A 17,875-nucleotide genomic window follows, 5' to 3' on the forward strand; every position below is an offset into this window, starting at 1 on the left:
GTTTTTTGTTTGCTTCTCTGCATTTTCTGTTTTTTCTAGAGTGAATCTGTATTATTTGTGTAACTTTTAGAAAGAGGCTTTTTAAAAGCCTAGAAGACATATTTATCAACCATACTCTGAGACTTTACCACATATAATCCTGTGCAAGGTGTCATGGGTAATAAGATAGGACCATGGTCATCCCTGACTTTAATATTACCTATGATATAGCAATAGTAAAGTTAAGAAAAAGAGAGGTATCACGTTGCAAACAACAGTAATCCAAAGACAGAACTATAATTCTAATCACAAAATTTGAAACTTTTAAAATAATTATAAATATAATTATAATAATATTATTATAATTGTAATAGTTATAATTATTATAATAATTATATTATTATAATATAATATAATATCAATAATTATATATTGATTCTATATAAAAACATTTAGTTACACTCTTACAGTACTACTCTAGGTACAATTCACATAGTCCTCAATGATATTACCATTCTGTTAGTTTATAAGAATGTTTTATTTTATACTGATTTTTATTTTATCAAAGCATGCATATAGCTTAAAGAGAAAAATATTATTTAAAGACTTAAAATGAAATACAGCAGTCTTCTGCATCAGCCTTCCTTACCCACCAAAAAAACCAATTTCAACTCCTTCTTATCTGTTTCTCCTGGTATTCACCTCCATATTTCTAATAGTATTCTTTCAAACTATTTCACCACCTTCTTCATCCTCAACAGATATATCTGGCTATTTTTCTATAATTTACACAAGTTTTAATAAACTCCTATTAATAGTGAGATCTTTAAAAAAATGCCATTTCAGCTAACTCAGCAGCTGGACACTTTCTAATCCATCCTGGGAGGGCCCACGGATGGGCTGATGAAAAACTGAAACGCTGACCAGCTTGTCTGCTTCTTGCCCCTGGACTCAATCAGATCAGGTGTCATAGCCCAGCCTCCTGGTGTCGGGAATACTAAGTGCATGTGACACCACAGAGCCTTCTTCCATCTCTTTAAAATAATAATACATCCTATGGATGTGATCTGAGGACTTTGTCTCATAGAGTATTTCGGGAAAAATTTATCCTCTCTGGCTCCAAAACAGAGATCCTTCTTCACCCTTATAGATGTAAGCAAAAAAAACCAAAGGGTAAAAATATGCCAAACACACCCCCGCCTTCCCATCAATTAGAGTGGTAGCTTTCAAAAAAACAAAAAAAACAACCAGAAAATCAATCATCCTGGATCCACCCATATGTCCTCTCTCCTGACAACAGACACAGTTAAAAATCATCAGTGAAAGAACCTGCTTGGGCAGTTCCCCAATTATGAACAAACTATGTATCAGTGACAGATGAAGTAGAATGCATTTTCCCATAAAAACTGTTAAAACGTTTGCCCAGCTTTCTGGACATGCCTACGAAAGCCAGTTTGTGTCACGCTACAGTTGGGATGCTGTACATCTGCAGGAAGCAACACTCGGTCAAGAACCGTGCCGGGATCCTGCAGGCCTAGTCTAGGCGCCTTCCAGAGCGTGAAGTTGGACGTGGATTCTTCTGTAGTTGTGATTTCACTGAAAACTGTCTCCAGTGCTGTGCTTAACTTTCTCTGCCGTGATTAAGGATACCTTCTGACTTACAACGACAGCCCAAGAGAAAAGAAGGTGTAAGTATGAGAAAGACTGCCTGGGGTGAACCAGTTCACCAGTGAGGAAAGACGGTGACAGGTCGGGAGCAGACAGGGCAGAACCCAGGCCCAGCAGACTGCCTGCGACTGAGGCGTTTGTTACTGTTTGGACAACTCATGTTGTCACGAGCTTTACGGTTTACAAAGCACTGTCCCATCTGAACATGACAACATAGTCATCACGACCAGTGTTCAGATGAGGAAGGAGGTACCGGGGACACTGAGAGCGGTGGGGAGGACCAAAACAAAACAAAAGGACCTGTGGGTTTAAGGGTACCTGCCCTCCATCTTCCTATCATACTTCCCGTCTCCTCCACAAACATTTGCACAACAAGTCCTGGAGAAGCCCTTTTCTCATTATCATTAAAAGGCAAAAAATAAAGTAAATGCAAAAGGGGAAAAAAAAAAAAAGCCCTGACAGAGCTGCCACTGCTTCCGCACTCATTCAGAGAACTGCAGAGGCAGAGGAACGGAGGGCTGCTCAGACTTTGTCCTAAGAATGTGGGGCATTCGCTGTGTCCCACCCACACTCTGCACGAGCTCCTTCTGCAGGGCTTTCCTTCCAAATAGGAAAGCAACTTCTAGCAATCATGTGTTTTGTCCTTGAAATAACAACATCACCTTCAAAATCAACAGGAAAAAAAATTAGAAAGTCAGGTAGTTTTCCTCACTCCTGTAGCCTCTGTTGTTTTTTCTGGAACTCTCGCTAATGAATTCTCGGGTAAGGAAATAACAAAGTCAGTTTCTACCACACATTATCACAGAGGCTAGATACTTAAATTATCAAAGATTATGAAACATCGGCATCATGAAACAAGATAGTTTTTAATGAGATTGTGAAACAGAAGTGTAAACTGCAATTAAAATACAGGAACAGCAAACAGTAGGAGAATATATAAGAACTAAGTACAACAAGGACTTGAACAATTAAATTTCAGACACAAATTTAAGTACCATAATTTTTATGCTTAGATCCTTTAAGCATCTTAAAGGTTTCTTTGTAAAACAAATCCATTGTATTAGAATAGACAGTCCGGTGCAAACAAGAAGTCCCAGAAAGCCAGGTCATTAAGCAGACAGTTTCCTGGGCACAGGAACAAGCTACAATCGATTTTCAATGATCCATGTGTGTATTATCCACAGACAATTTTCCATCCTAGCTCAGCTTCTTCAGGCCTGCCCGTTCATCCCATTAGCCAGCTGGTACATGCTTGTACAACGTACACTGATCATAATAGCAGCTTAAATAAAACCCGAGTGGGAACACAAATCTGGTGCTAAATCGCCTTAAAATCCAAAGTCAAACAAATTAGTTTTGAGTTATCTGGGTCTGTGGTCCTTTATACTCACATAAATCAACTGAGAGTTAACTATATCACTATAGCGAAAGGGTAGCAAGATATTTAAGGCAACTAAAATGAAACAACAGAAAATTAAATAATGAAGAACACAAGAAAATGAGATTTTTAAAGAAATAATATCAGAGAAGCTAAATATCAAGTAATTGCTCAAAAAAAGACCTCAACATATACTTTCTTGAGAAATGGTGAAGGAAAGTGCTGTGGACTCAATGTTTGTGTCCCTCCCTCCCCAAACTTAGATGTTGAAATCCTAGCTCCCGATGTAATGGTATTAGGAGGTGGGGCCTTTGGGGGAGGTGATTGGTGCCCTTACAAAAGAGACCCCAGAGAGCTCTTTCCTCCCTTCTGCCATGTGGGGACACAGGGAGAAGATGGGCCCTCACCAGACACCGAATCTGCTGGCAACTGGCTCTCAGACCTCCCGCCTCCAGAACTGTTAGAAATAAATGTTTGCTGTTTAAACCACTTAGTCCATGGTCTTTTTATTACGGCAGCCAGACAGCACATTCGTGGGCTGTAGCTTTGCTAGTCCAGAAGCCCAATTTGGCCGGGACAGCGGCTGGACGGCAGCACCATATCTGCCGTCATGTGCATGGGAAGGTTTGCCTGGGCTGCACCCTGCCCAGGGCTCTTCCTGCAGCTACGTCCTCACCACCGGACGCTCAGGTCAGAGGTCACCTTCTCCACCGGCCCTTCCTCATCTCCCCACCGGTGCCTCATCAATAGATATTATAAAACCACCTTTTCTTTCAGGCCGATGTACCATACTTCTAAATATTTAAGTTACATTTAAAAACCATTAAATAAAACATATTCATTCCTCCTACCATGACAAATACACCTTCATTACAATAAAAATTTAAATGTGTAAACTCTGTATGGTGATAGATGGTAACCAGACTTGTCGTGGCCATCACTTTGTAATGTATAAAAATATAGAATCACTATGTTGTGCACCTGAAGCTAATATAAAATTGTAAGTCAGCTGTACTTCAAAAAAATGTGTAAAGCTATGATTTTTAAAAATTTAAGTTAGTGAAATATGAGATAATAGAATTAACTCCCTGCACACGTTGATTATTCTCTTAATGGGTTGGTAATATTTAGATGAATACAGAAAGACAGAAAATTTATATATATCTTTATTCCATAAAATTTATTTTCTTGCCTTTATTTCAGCAAAATCACTAATCATATTGTTATGATCAAGATTTTCATATAAAGTAAGTTCCATGGACTGTAATAATCTAAAGTATTAAAAAACAAAGTGTAACTATTCAACATGGACCAAATTGTAGTATATTGTCAAAATGTAAATTAACATAAATGTAAAAAACTGAAAACCTAAATTTTGAATGTTTTGAAGTTTCCCTGTAGATTAATGAATCAGTAACAAACCTCCTGTATGTTCTCCAAGACCTACACATATACAAATGTATGAGTAATCTGATCTAACATTAAATGTTAGTCTCCAAGTATAACTATTCCTCATACTGAACTAAGTCATGAGAACCTCCAGAACACTGAACTGAAATCCTGAGACAAGCAAGCAAAGGGAAGCTTAGCTCTGCTGGGAAACAATATTTCCTTATGGCAAAACCTCCTGCACTCACGCTGAAAAGAAGGTTTTGACAAGTTAATGTGTCTTTTTTCTTCCGAACACTGCGCGGCTCACATCCTTCCTGGACTCTGAAGCAGTGTGCGCTCTCACGTCAACAGGGCACAGCCCCCCATCGCCACGGACCCCACAGTTTCCTTTCATTCAGGGACGCAGGTCAAAACAAGAGGAGGGTGTTTCCTGGGCTAGGAACTGCACTGACGGAAGATCTGCACGTTTGTGACACATGGGGCTGCCCAGGTTCAAGGAAACTCTCCTTTGAATATCGATATAATAAGCATTTAATATGCATCACTGGGGATATGATGAAAAATAATGATGGCGGCAGTACCTATGTGCCATGTATCTTACACTTAATCCTCACAGCTCCTCTAGGTAACTACTATTTCATTGAGAAGGAGAAAATAAAGAGTGAAGAAACTGGGGCTGGGATGTGAACCCGGGCAGTTGACTTTTAACTGACCCTGACACTACAGTTCTGGTGAAGGCGAGACCCCAGCCTCGACACAGCTGAGCCCCGTGAGAGGAAGGCCATGGGAGGGCTGGCAGCATGTTTTACTGCAATTATTTGCAGTCACGACAAGACTGTGGTGAAGGCAGAACTCCCGTCTCCTCACCTGGACTTGGACAGCCTCAAATGTCCACAGCTACCCATCCTGCGTGACCTCAGAGGGTGGGTTATTGTTACAGCGAGATGACTTCTTCAGGTAATATGTGGGCTGACTTCTATTAGTTTAGCTCTTAGAGGGAAACCTTATCTCTCAGGTCATAAAACACCTCACCTGAGGAATGACCTCATAATGAAGTCACCTCATTGTCAAAGTAGTAAGTATTTCTACAAATATTTATTCTTAAATCCCGATTAAGGAGCCACACACAGAAAATACAGTGATTCATTTTCAGTTCGTATTATAGGACCTAGTTAAATGTGCCACGGTAAATCGTGTATTGTGAAGACAAGCATCTCTTACTGAAAAAACTCTGTGCAGGGGGGTGGGGATGGCAGAGAACTACCTTAGAAGATAGAAAACTCTAAATAGAAAAGCCTGTGAATTATACCATTGCCAGGAACAACGTGTCTGTCTGATAGGTCAATTAAGTTTAAAAGTATATAAAGTGTACACGTGCCTTACTAAAAGATTAGTTGGGAGAAGTAAACTCAGTCAAAGAATGTAAGGTCAAAATAATTATTGAGGTCTCTTACTCCGTGAAAGCATTTTGTTATCTTTATAAAATTCAAACTCTCACCCAATAGCTGTTCGAAATGCAAAAAGGAAAAAAATCACAACGATTGAACAAAAGGAAACATTGCGATAGAAAGCCTCTAGGGCTCACCTCCGCAGCCTTCTTCAGTGAGGCCTGGCGCACTGCCCTTCGGTAAACACGCCACACACCAGAAAAGCCACCTCGCCCATCGCGTGGTCTGCAAATCACGCTCTTAATCCTAAAAGAGCTTTATTTTATACCAGAGATCTGCGGCGTTCTGCAGACTGTCCTAAAGGACCCTTCAGAGCTCTTGGATCGCAGCCCCATCCAAAGGACGGCCTATTCAGCAGAAGGCCTGGTCAGCCCGCTGAAGGCGTTTCCCTCAGCTGTGTCAGGGCTGCAGCAGTCTGCTGAAAACAAGCCATCCACCCCATGTGCATCTCAGTGTCTGATTCATCAAATGATTATAAACTATACTTGGAGGTAAGAGCCAAGGAATGGGGAAAATATAGAATATTCCAGAATGTGTAGGATTTCCTAATCAATTCAGGCTCTTTAAAAAGTGTTTTCCTTTCAACTGCATTAAGCAGTGTTGAACCCAGGAAGAAAACATACTGATGCTTCTAATTCTTAGAAGTCCCGCAATACACAAATGAGATGGGAGAAAGAGAAAGCCTGTGTTCCTTAGCGACCAGCGCAGGTTCAATGGCTGCCTGGGGGCCCCTCAGTACAAGGCAAGAGACAACGAAACAGAGGGTGCAGCCCCTCCCAGCCCCCACTGCGTGCACCTCCAGACCCAGCCTCATCTTGAGCACCAGGAGTGTCCTGTCTTCCACACTTTAGGTATCAAGGGGTACTTTGAGAGGGATGGTAGTTTCTCCTACAAAACTGGCTGGGAGAGTTTCTGAAAAAAAATAGTACGTATACACACAGACAACATTTTCTACCTCAGTCATTAAATACAAGAATCTACTATACAAAATAATTTATTGAAAACAACCAGTAAATTCTTGACTCTTTGTAAACTCTTTAGCGTCAAGTTTCAAGTTGTCTTTAGGGGCTAATGCACATGACAATGAATTTAAGAAGGACAAGGCAATTTTCAATCCCATTTTCCAATTAAAAAAATCTTAGTTAATATAATACAAGTGCTTTGGGGAAAAAATTCTACATTGCTATAATGTAGTTAATAGAATTGAGCAGTTAGACACACACACACAGACTTGGGGAGTAGTGTCTCTTTGAGGAAAATGTTTATAAAAGTTCAGAGTTCTACTGAACTTAGATGGCTCAAGGAACAAGTCAGCCAAAACTGCACAACTGTGCAAGCAAGGCTTTACATTTACTTATAAAGACCCGAGATGCTTCCCTCGTAGCTGGCAGAAGTCATAGACTCTGTTGCAGTGCAAACATCCTTACAGACGCTGAATTCAACAGCACAGGAGGGACCACTAGAAAGGCTGCAGAGATGGCCAAAGGGTAGGAACCAGCACATGGGGACTAAACGCTACAGGAGGAAAGCCCAAAGCATGGAAAATTCCATTACGGATTAATCCTATCTTTAGGTTTATATCATACCATGCAAACAATACATCAACTGCCAAAAGAAAGAATCCGGAGAGGATAATACAATTGGTGATTTTGGCATCAGAAACCAGCTGCAAGACAGTCAAGAACTAGTGAACTCTGAAGTCCCACTTCATTATTCTGCCTTGTAAATTACTTACAAGTGGTGCTGTTAGCCAAGAAGGGAAATATGGAAGCATGTTCTGGAGCAGATGTTTCACTGTACATTTCAGGAAATATCAAGACACAACACAATCCTCTCCTGGCCCTTTTTACTGCTGTGCTGGAAGTAGCTGCACATATTAGAATCATCTTGTCTGCTACTGAAATACCACCCATCCTTAGGGATGGGACAGCAGCTGCAGTTTAACTGGATGGAGCAGTGCTAATGAAGAGTTCAGAACTGTGTTAAAAATGGAATAGGTACCCAACCGAGACAGCAGGGAAAGCTCTGAGAGACAGATCGTGCTGATTATACAAACAGCATCATTTGGCCTGCTCCCAAGGTGTGATAATGGGCTTACAAAAAAAGGGCACTGCGTTTTCAATACAAATGTTCAGGACCACACTTGCACAGCTCATTTGAAATATCAACCCCCTAAATTCACAACTCTGCCTTAGCATTTGCTTGATAGAAATCGGGCCATATGCTAAACTTCTGTATTAATTCCTACACAGTCAGTGTTCCCAGAGAGGCCTCAAATCCAAGTATTACAAGGCTCTTTTTACTATAATAGGCGAGGAAAGAAACCAAAATGAATTAAAATGTTCAGGTAAAGATCCTTTAAATATAATACTATATTATGAAAATGTAAGGGAAGTTTCCTGTTAGAGGTCATCTAATTTAACATTATCATATAAAGCCAAGGAAATGATGGTTTAGAGAGGTTAATAACTTGCCTAAAACTAAATAGTTACCTGACTTTTTTGGGGGGGCGGGGGGAACATTTAATTCACAATTATATTTCTTCTCCCCCCACCCCCGGCCAGAACCTGGATGACATGTTTCAGTCATCCTGGGGAGAAATTAGGAGGGGATAGACCATAGTTATGATACTTCAGCCCAAGGTCATTACCTTTGGAGTATAACATTACAAGGACCAGCACTAGTGTGTCTACAACTGTGTTATGAATCACACTAGAAGACCCCACCCAGTGATGGTTTACGGGAAACTGGGTCCTGGCTGCATTCAGGGGTAGTGTAACTGAAACTCACTCAGCCTGGAAAATGTTACTTGAAGTCATTTGCTGTAATTGCTTAATCATATAAAAATGAAAACCAATTTAAAAGTACCTAAATTATTAACTTCAAAGCAGGATAGATCAAAAGTTTTTACTATGGAAACTGTGTTTCATGTTGGAGAACAGTGTGGGACAGTGGGAGCCAGCTCCACTAGCCACCTGGGTGCTCTGGACAAGTTAAGTACCTTCTCTGAGTACGTTTCCTCTCCGTAAAATGAGCCTGAGCCCCGGCTCACAGATGCACTGCAAGGATTGAAAAAGATGAGAGGTATAGAGGGCTTTCTTTGCATTGATGTTTCTTGGGAGGGACAAGGGTTCATTTAGGTATCTGAATTTGCCAAAACAAAACTTTTTTAAATCTCAGTATCTCCTCTTTTCATTTATACTGTAAAGAAAAACTTGCAGAATGTTAATTTTTATCTGTTGCATAATTCTGTTTTGATGAAAAGCTGAGGGGTTATTTATCAGTGCAAATAATATAAAGGAAATTCTATCTTCCTATGGTTAAGTCAGAGGAAACTTCCTGTATGTAATGACAGGGAGATGGGCAGAGCCCCAGTCAGAACAGAATTCCCTCCCATGACCTATGAAATACATGATCAGAAACGAATTACATGAAAGCATCCTATCTCATATGCACAAAAAGAAAGCCAGTGGTCCTGGCTCTTTGGCTTTTCAGACAGTTGTGTTCATTCGGGAACTAGGTCTGCTCCGTGCAAAGTCAGCAGCTGGGCAACTTCCTGGTGGATGTGACCAATACAGGGACAAGCTCTGGAAAGTTCAAGCTTGAGAGCAGAATCTCTCACCTGAGAAGTTCAGACTGAGTAGAATTACCTGATACTTGTTCTACTATTATACATTCTCTACCACATCTCTTGATTCTCTTAGAAGAGGGATCCAGCAGTTCCCACTTCCTAGGTTTGAACCAAGGACATGTTCAAGTCACCTTAGGAAAATGAGGAAGCGGCCACAGTGCAGTGGAGAGGATGATCCCAGTTCTGCCCTTACTGACTCTCTGATTTTTCTTGTCATCTTGGTTACACCATCTATAAAATGAAGATATCTCTACTACCCTTTCAGAGTTTGTATGGGGATCAAACACAATCATATATATAATTACTTTGTAGCTATAAAGCACTGAACAAATGTATTATCTTAAGAAAAATTTTAAATGGGTCTATAGTATCGATTGTTATATTGTTAACTAAAACACAAAAATACCATATAATAGTATGTATCATGTGCACAGTGATTAAGAGCAGAACATACGATCTCACTGACCCTCAGAAGAACCTTTTCAGTTATTGTCCCCTTTGTATGTGTTAGACCACTAAGGCTTAGGGAGGCTGCCTCGTCCAGGGGCAAACCATCAGGGGACACCTGATCTGACCTGGACAGCTCTGAGTCCTCTCCGCTCACACACACCCTTACTTTATCCCGTCCAGGAAGATGTCTTCTACCTTTTGAGGACAATCAAGTGCTGCTTTGGCATAACATCGATTAAAAAGTTAATGTACTTAAAGATGATGCCAATGAAGTTTAACAATATGGAAAATGATATTTTCATGAAGCGACTATTAGTAAGCCTGTATCTACGTTCTTGACCAGATGGTCTGTAACTCAGTGACTCTTTTCATGGTTAAGTTTTATAGAAAACAGTCCCATTTCCAACATGTTTCAGCCTGAATTTAGAAATAAACAAGGATTACTGGTCAATAGTTTTGTCTCTCAAACTGAACTCTCTGGAGCACACGCTCTGGCAAAGCTTTCCTGTCTTCCTGCAGCGGGTAACACAGGCAACATCATGGACATAAAAGCTGAACCTCAGGGGTCAGGCTGTCTTCGGTTCATTCCACTCACTAGCCGTACAGCCTTAGGGCGGTTACTTAACTTCTCCAGGCCTCAGTTTCTTTCTCTATAAATGGGAAAAACATCATCTGCCTTGAAGGAGGTGTAAACTGGTTTGTCCACCTGGCTGGTCTTCTTACTTCACACTCCCAGTTGCGTGTCTGCTTCTGGCTAGGAATAAGCCTAGCAATAAGCCTAGCTGAGTTCTTCACGTCCGGGCTTGTTCTGAAGCACACTGCTCTCAGGTGGCGACCAGCTTATTACAACAAGAAAACAGAAAGGGAACCTTTGGCATGCTTGCTGCAAGTCTGGGCAGCAGGCAGTGACGCACCTGCAGGCTGATACTCCTAAAGACTGACATTTTCAGCAGAACAGTTTTTTTTTTTTCTCTTCCAGTTTTATTGGGATATAACTGACATACAGCACTATATAAGATGTGCAGCATAATGATTTGATTCACATACATCATGAAATTATGACCACAGTAAATTCAGGGAACATCCATCATCTCATATAGATGCAACATTAAAAAAATAGAAAAAAACATTTTCCCTTGTGATGAGAACTCTTTAGGATTTACCCTCTTACCAACTTTCACAGATAACATACCGCAGCGTTAATTGTATTTATCGTGTTGTACATCGCATCCCTAGTTCTTATTTATCTTATAACTAGAAGTTTGTACCTTGACTACTTTCATCCAGTTCCCCCTCTCCTCACCTCCTGCCTCTGGAAACCACAAATCTGGTCACTTTTCTATGAGTTTGTTTGTTTGTTTTTGAAGTATAATTGACCTACAACACTATGTTATTTCCTGGTGTAAACACAGTGATTTGATATTTTTATACATTTCAAAATGATCACCATGATGTCTAGCTGTCACCTGTCACCATACAAAGATATTACATAATTATTGATTATATTCCCCACACTGTACATTTCATACCTGACTCATTTATTTTGTAACTAAAAGTCTGTACCTCTTAATCTCCCTCACCTATTTCTCTCCCTTCCCCAGCTCCCTCCTCTCTGGCAACTATCTGTTTTTCCTCTCTATCTATGACTCTGTTTCTGTTTAGTTATGTGTGTTCATTTGTTCTGTTTTTTTAGATTCCACATAAGTGATTTCACACAGTATATGTCTTTCTCTGTCTGATTTATTTCATATTACCTTCTGGGTCCATCCACGTTGTTGCAAATGGCAAGATTTCATTCTTTTTTATGGCTGAGTAATGTTCTGTCACGTACACATCTTCTTTATCTGTTCATCTATCGCTGGGCACTTAGGTTGCTTGTATATCTTGGCTATTGTAAATAATGCTGCAATGAAATAGGGGTGCATGTATCTTTTTGAATTAGTGTTTTTGTTTTCTTTGGATAAATACCCAGGAGTGGAATTGCTGGGCTGATGGTAGTTCTATTTTTAATGTTTTCAAGACACTTCATACTGTTTTCCACGGTGGCTGCACCAATTGACACTCCCACCAGCAGTGTGGGAGGGCTCCCTTTCTCCACACCCTCACCAGCACTTGTTATTTCTTGTCTTTTTATAACAGCCGTTCTGACAGGTGTGAGGTGATATCTCATTGCGGTTTTAATTTGCATTTCCCTGATGATACGTGTTGTCGAGCATCTTTTCGTGTGCCAGCGGCAGAACAGTTTCTAATCATAAGACTCTAGAATCCCCACTTTCCCATCCATTTAATGACAAAGTACAGCCTTTGCCATGAAAACAAATAAACAAAAACCAGGAAAACAACTGTAGAACCAAGTCCTGAAGGCTTAGATTACAAGCTCTGATGGAGAACATAAATCCACCTCTTTTACTTTGATAGACACTGAACTTGATGATTATACTCTTTTTTCTTCATCTTCAGGGAATGAGATGATAATTGACACTTATATCCCCAATTAAATATTAATCACTTCCGAATAAAAACCCTGTTAAGTATTCTAAACACCAGGATTTATGCTTAAGTATGCAGAACAGAGTTAAGCAAGCCAGCCAGGATCTGAAATAACTTTAGATGAGGAATCTCAATGATACGTCATCCTCATCTTGAAATCTAAGCTCCAATGAAAATTCATTCTGAAATCCCATATAATTTACCAAGCATGGTGGTGAGAAATTAAGAGTTGTGGACCAAATGCTCTGAGGATCCCAGAGAAAACTGAAGAGTCTGTGCATCTTACTGTGGAGCTAATGTGATAAAAATGGCATAACAGATGTCAAATTATAGAATGCTTCATTTAATTCTCTGTTTGGTCTTATGATATGCTGACTTATATAGTAAGAAATATATGTTTGGTTTTCCTCCCATTCCTGACAGAGCTCCTAAAACCATGGGGATTTCCTAATTGATGAGAAATATAAAGCTGTCTTTTGTTTTGATGAGGTGATTTTAGGGAAAGCCCTGGGTAACCTAAGGATGGGGGCTGGTCGCCAGGATAACCAACCGCTGATTAGAGAGTTGGAATTTCAGTGCCATCCGCAGACCTCTGGGGAGGAGAAAGGGGCTAGAGATTGAGTTCTACCACCAATGGCAATGATTTAATCAATTATGCCTGTGTAATGAAGCCTCCATAGAACCCCAAAAGGACAGGGTACAGAGAACTTCCGGGCTGGTGAGTGCGTGATTTGAGGAGAGGTGGTTGCCCAGAAAAGGCATGGAAACTTCACCCCCCCCGACCCCCCCACAGTCCTTGCCCATGCACCTCTTCATCTGGCTGTTCATCTGTATCCTTTATAATAAACTGATAAAAAGTAAGTAAATGTTTCTCTGAATTCCGTGAGCCACTCTAACAAATTAACTGGGCCCAGGGATGGGGTCATGAGAACTTCCGGTTTACAGCCAGTAGGTCAGAAGCACAGGTAAAACAACCTGGATTTGCAGCTGGCATCTGAAGTGGGGTTGGGTAGGTGCAGTCTTGTGGGACCGAGTGAGCTCTGATACTGTCTCCGGGCAGACAGTGTCAGAATTGCACTGCTTGACGGATTGCTTGATGGTGTTGGAAAACACACACTGGAGACCTTTATGTGCTATCAGGCCATATAAAGACTGGGATTTCTGACAGTTTCCAACCAAAACAAAGTTCATTTTCAATGGCAAAATAAAACTATGCGACACTACATCAGTTCACCCTATTAGATTTTATTTTTTGAAATATTATTGTCCAGTGAACTCCCCAAATCTGAAACCATACAGTAGGTATGTGAAGTAGAGCAGGTGCTCACAGAGTCAACAGCGGCTGCCTTGGGGGTCAGTGCTTATGACTATATGACTATGAGATGCACTCAATGGGAACCACTTCTGGCCTTTCAGATCCAAATAAAACAACATAGCCAACTTTTCTTAGCTCAGGTGACTTCTCTGGACTCCCCTACCACCTGGTCGATACATGTGTAAGATCTGAGTGGTTCCTGCTGTGCGGGATACTTGGTTGGGACTCCATCTCTGCCTGCTCTGGTCATGACCACCTTTGCTTAGTGAACTCCTCCCTGTGGCTCCCAGCATGTTGTCATCTCCATGTGGACAGAGTATGCAGCTAAAGACATACAACTAACGACAAACTTGTGGTTTTCAACCCCAAAGCTTATAGTTATTTCAGCATTACAAATTCAAATTCAGCTCTTAGGATATTCAGTTAAAAAATACAGAGTGTCCATCTTCTATTCATTCATGTGATAAATATTTTTTGAACACCTACTATGCTTCAGGCACTGCTCCAGGGGCTACAGAGACATCGGTGAACACAAACAAAAGTCTCTGCCTTCATGAAGCTTATGTTATAGTATGTGTGTGTGGCAGGGGTGGGGGAGGAATAGATAATATAGAATAAATGCAACAAATAGGTGAATTCAATAGGGCTATATTTAAAAAAATACTGCAGGGTGTGGGTGTTGGGGGAGGGGCTATGGTTTTGAACAAGGTGGACAAGTTAGAAGAAATGACACCTTTCCTTTAGTCCTGAAATACACAGCTCTTTGGTCTACCCTGGTTGCAAACTCTGTGAAGGCAGGAACCAAAGGAGATTCATTTTTGTATCCCTAATGTACCTGGTCCATGGCAGGACTTTAGAATAACTGCTGAAAAAAAAGACATATATTCTGTATTTTTCCAAAGCAAGGCTACTTGTAATAAACAGCATAGATTTATCAGACAGCTGGCCAGGAAATGGATGTAGTATTTGGCATTGACAAAACAGCATGCCTTAGAATCACATCCTTGGAATTCCACCTCGTGGTACCCAAAATAATAATTCTACCATGTTTGTTCCACTAGAATTCTGTGGGGACAAGATCCCAGGATAATCCACATCACCCTTCCATATAGTTGTTACTGCAAAATCAGAATGTCCTTTGAGCACCCTTGAGTGGGAGATGTGCTTGCCTTTTATTTTAGACCAATAGGAGAAAAGGTAACAAATGTTGCATGGGATAGAGGTGGTAAGGGATGTCCGTATCCAGGGCTCTTGGCAATATAGAGAAGACATCAGTGAGATGGAGTATAAGGTGTGGCCACCTTCACTGAGGTGCTCCACGACGCTCATCACCTCAGCTATTCCTCCCACTGAAGCCACAGGACAGGCATGCTTCCTTGCCCCACTCGAGAAGCCCTTTTCTTCTCGGAGCTTATTACTGTGGTGGCTGAGTATGCAAGTGTCAGCTGATAAGTGTACAAAATAATGTCAGTGCAACTGCAGTTTTCCCTCCCTGCCGTGGCAGTCATGCTTAGACACTGATGCTCAATCACGCACACACAGTCATCCATTCGTTCATCAACTAAGGACTGACAAGAGCCTACTGCGTGCCTGGCATGGATTTTAGTGCTGGGGATACAAAAGCAAACAAGGACAAAGCCCTTGCCCTCTGAAAGCCTACATTCAAGTGGAGTTAGACAATAAATGGATAAATACATAATATTAACGTCAGTTAACAGTGAGGACTCTGAAGGAATGAAACCAAGTCAAGGGACAGAAAGCAATGGAGGTCTGGCTGTCGGCACACGTGTTATCTGGGGTTAGGCAGTCTCTGAGGTGGTCCTAAGGATTCCCCACCTCCTGGCATTCCTGCCCTTGTACAACCCCTTCCCTTCACTTCTGACAGACACAGCAGGGCAGACGTGATGGACTGTCACTGCTGAGATGAGGGTATAGAGAGACTGAGCTTCCAGCTTGCGTTCTCCCTCTTCCCTGGATCTCTTGCTCTAGGGGAAGCCAGAAGCCATGGCGCGAGGCCGTCCCATGTGAGCAAGCTTGGAAGCCCATCACCCCCATTCAGGCCTGGAGACAGCTGCAGCCCAGGTGACACCTTGACTGCAGCCTTGTAAGAGGTCCTGAGTCAGATTCCTCCAGCTCAGCTCCAACCAGATTCCTGACCCACAGAAACGGTGAGAAATGTTTTTTGATTTCAGCGGCTGAGTTTTAGGACAATTTGGTATACGGCAACGGGTAACTGACACAGTGGTCAAGGATGGCCTCTGAGTGAGTACCTTGAAAGAGACAGCCATGTAAAGATGCGGAGGGAGAGGGGCTGGGGACGTCAAGGGCAAGCGCCAAGGCCCTAAAACGGGAACAAGCTGGGCAAGTCTGAAAGAAGTGCAAAGGCCAGTGCGATGCGGAAAGAAGAGACAGGCAGAGACCCCCACGGGTAAAGAAGCACCCAGCCCTAGAAGGCTGCTGTTCTAGCCCCCACTAACCACCTTAAACAAGCGCCAACATGACAACAATAACAGTAAGAGCTAATGTTTGAGAACTTAGGTGTACTAGGAATCGTGCTAAGTGCTTTATTCTTCACAGTAACCCTATAAAGTAGGTATTAGTATCTGCTCAGTTTTATAGATAAGGAAACTGAGGCTCAGAAGGGCTGAGTGGCTCTCTCACATTTGCAAGTTAGGAAGCAGGAAAGCGGAGATTCAAACCAGGCCCTCTGCCTTCGGAGTCCTTACACTTCCCCTCTACACAGTACTGTTGAAAGAGGCCCCTAGAAAGAAAGCCTCTTTCACCCTTAAAAAAGAAAAACCAAAAACAACCCCTGCAAACCCCAAAGTGTTGTTAAGCCAACTGGTCCAGCCCCTGTCCGATCAGATGCTCCGGGCAGCCTGATTTTCTCTAGGAGCCCTTTTGAGAGAATCGGTTTGAGGCATTACCTACAATTGCTCTGAGGTCTGACCCAAGTCAGCATGGTAAACTTAGAAAAGCACACAGGTAGCTCTTCTTTTTGACATTTATTAAGAGCCTTACATAACAAACCTGGAAGTTACTGAGAATCAGTAGGTAAAATACCAATATATTCTATTTTAGGCAGTTTTATACTTAGCTGACATAGCTTGAGCCCTGAGCTCCTATCAATATTCAGATACCTGGTACCCAACCAGGTATCCATGTGCTATATATAGAACTTGCTTTTCCTTCCTACTTAACCTTTGTCTTGAAGTTTGAGGAAGACTATGAATATTCCATCAGAATCTTAATCTCTTTGTGAAAAGAGGAGAAGCACAATCCATTTATCTTTGATTTTTATCTATATTCAGTTACATTAGGGATGCTAGTTTAAACTATCTTTTTTAAAAAGCAGTGGCTGTAGCAGACTGATAACCTTACATACAGGGGTCCATAAATTTATATTATAGTGCTGCATTTAGCCAGAGAAAACAAAACAAAACAAAAACAGAGGGCACTAAGGTTTTTGTTTTCAAGTTTTCACCTAGAAGAAATATGAATGAAACCAGCTTGTTCGACACAATTAAGGATATTATAGTAATAACATTAATAGCTAACCTTGATTGAGAGCATGCTATATGGGCCTGATACTGCCCTAAGCACTTTGACTATACTGTCTAAATTAAGAGTTACAACATCCCTATATGGTATTATCGTTATCCCAACCTTACAGATGAAGAATCTCAGGCACAAAGAGGTCAGACAGCTTGTCCAAGGTCACATAGCTAAACAGTCTAGCACGAAGACCAAGACTCAGGCGGTGTGATTCCGACAGTGCAAGCTCTTAACTCCTACACGATACTGCCTCGCGGTTATCAGTTATTTAGCCTGAAAAGATGTGCAGGATCCCAGGCACAACCACTTCTGCTTCTAAGAAAGATATGCTTCTTTCAAAAATACCAAAAACAAAAGTAAGATCAACTCTCCTAATACACATACATCTATTAGCCAATCCCAAACTCCTACAGTATCCTACTGCCCCGCACAATAACTCAAAATTCTTTATTATAATTATTAAGTACATATACAGATTAAAGACACATGGTATGAATTTAGGCACTAATAAAAACTACACACACACAAGGCTGAAAGTTTATTCCTTTAAAAAGGTTCATCAGTTTGCT

The 17,875-nt window shown here is 41.3% G+C and overlaps 1 protein-coding gene across 1 annotated transcript in view; it reads right to left on the minus strand.

Annotated features, from left to right (window-relative positions):
- Positions 1-17,875, minus strand: part of LOC137211297 (protein POLR1D-like) — a 41,717-nt gene that overhangs the window by 17,594 nt on the left and 6,248 nt on the right. The gene's annotated exons all lie outside the window — the stretch shown is intronic.

The sequence above is a fragment of the Pseudorca crassidens genome, chromosome 18 (assembly GCF_039906515.1).
Source record: "Pseudorca crassidens isolate mPseCra1 chromosome 18, mPseCra1.hap1, whole genome shotgun sequence".
NCBI lineage: Eukaryota > Metazoa > Chordata > Mammalia > Artiodactyla > Delphinidae > Pseudorca > Pseudorca crassidens.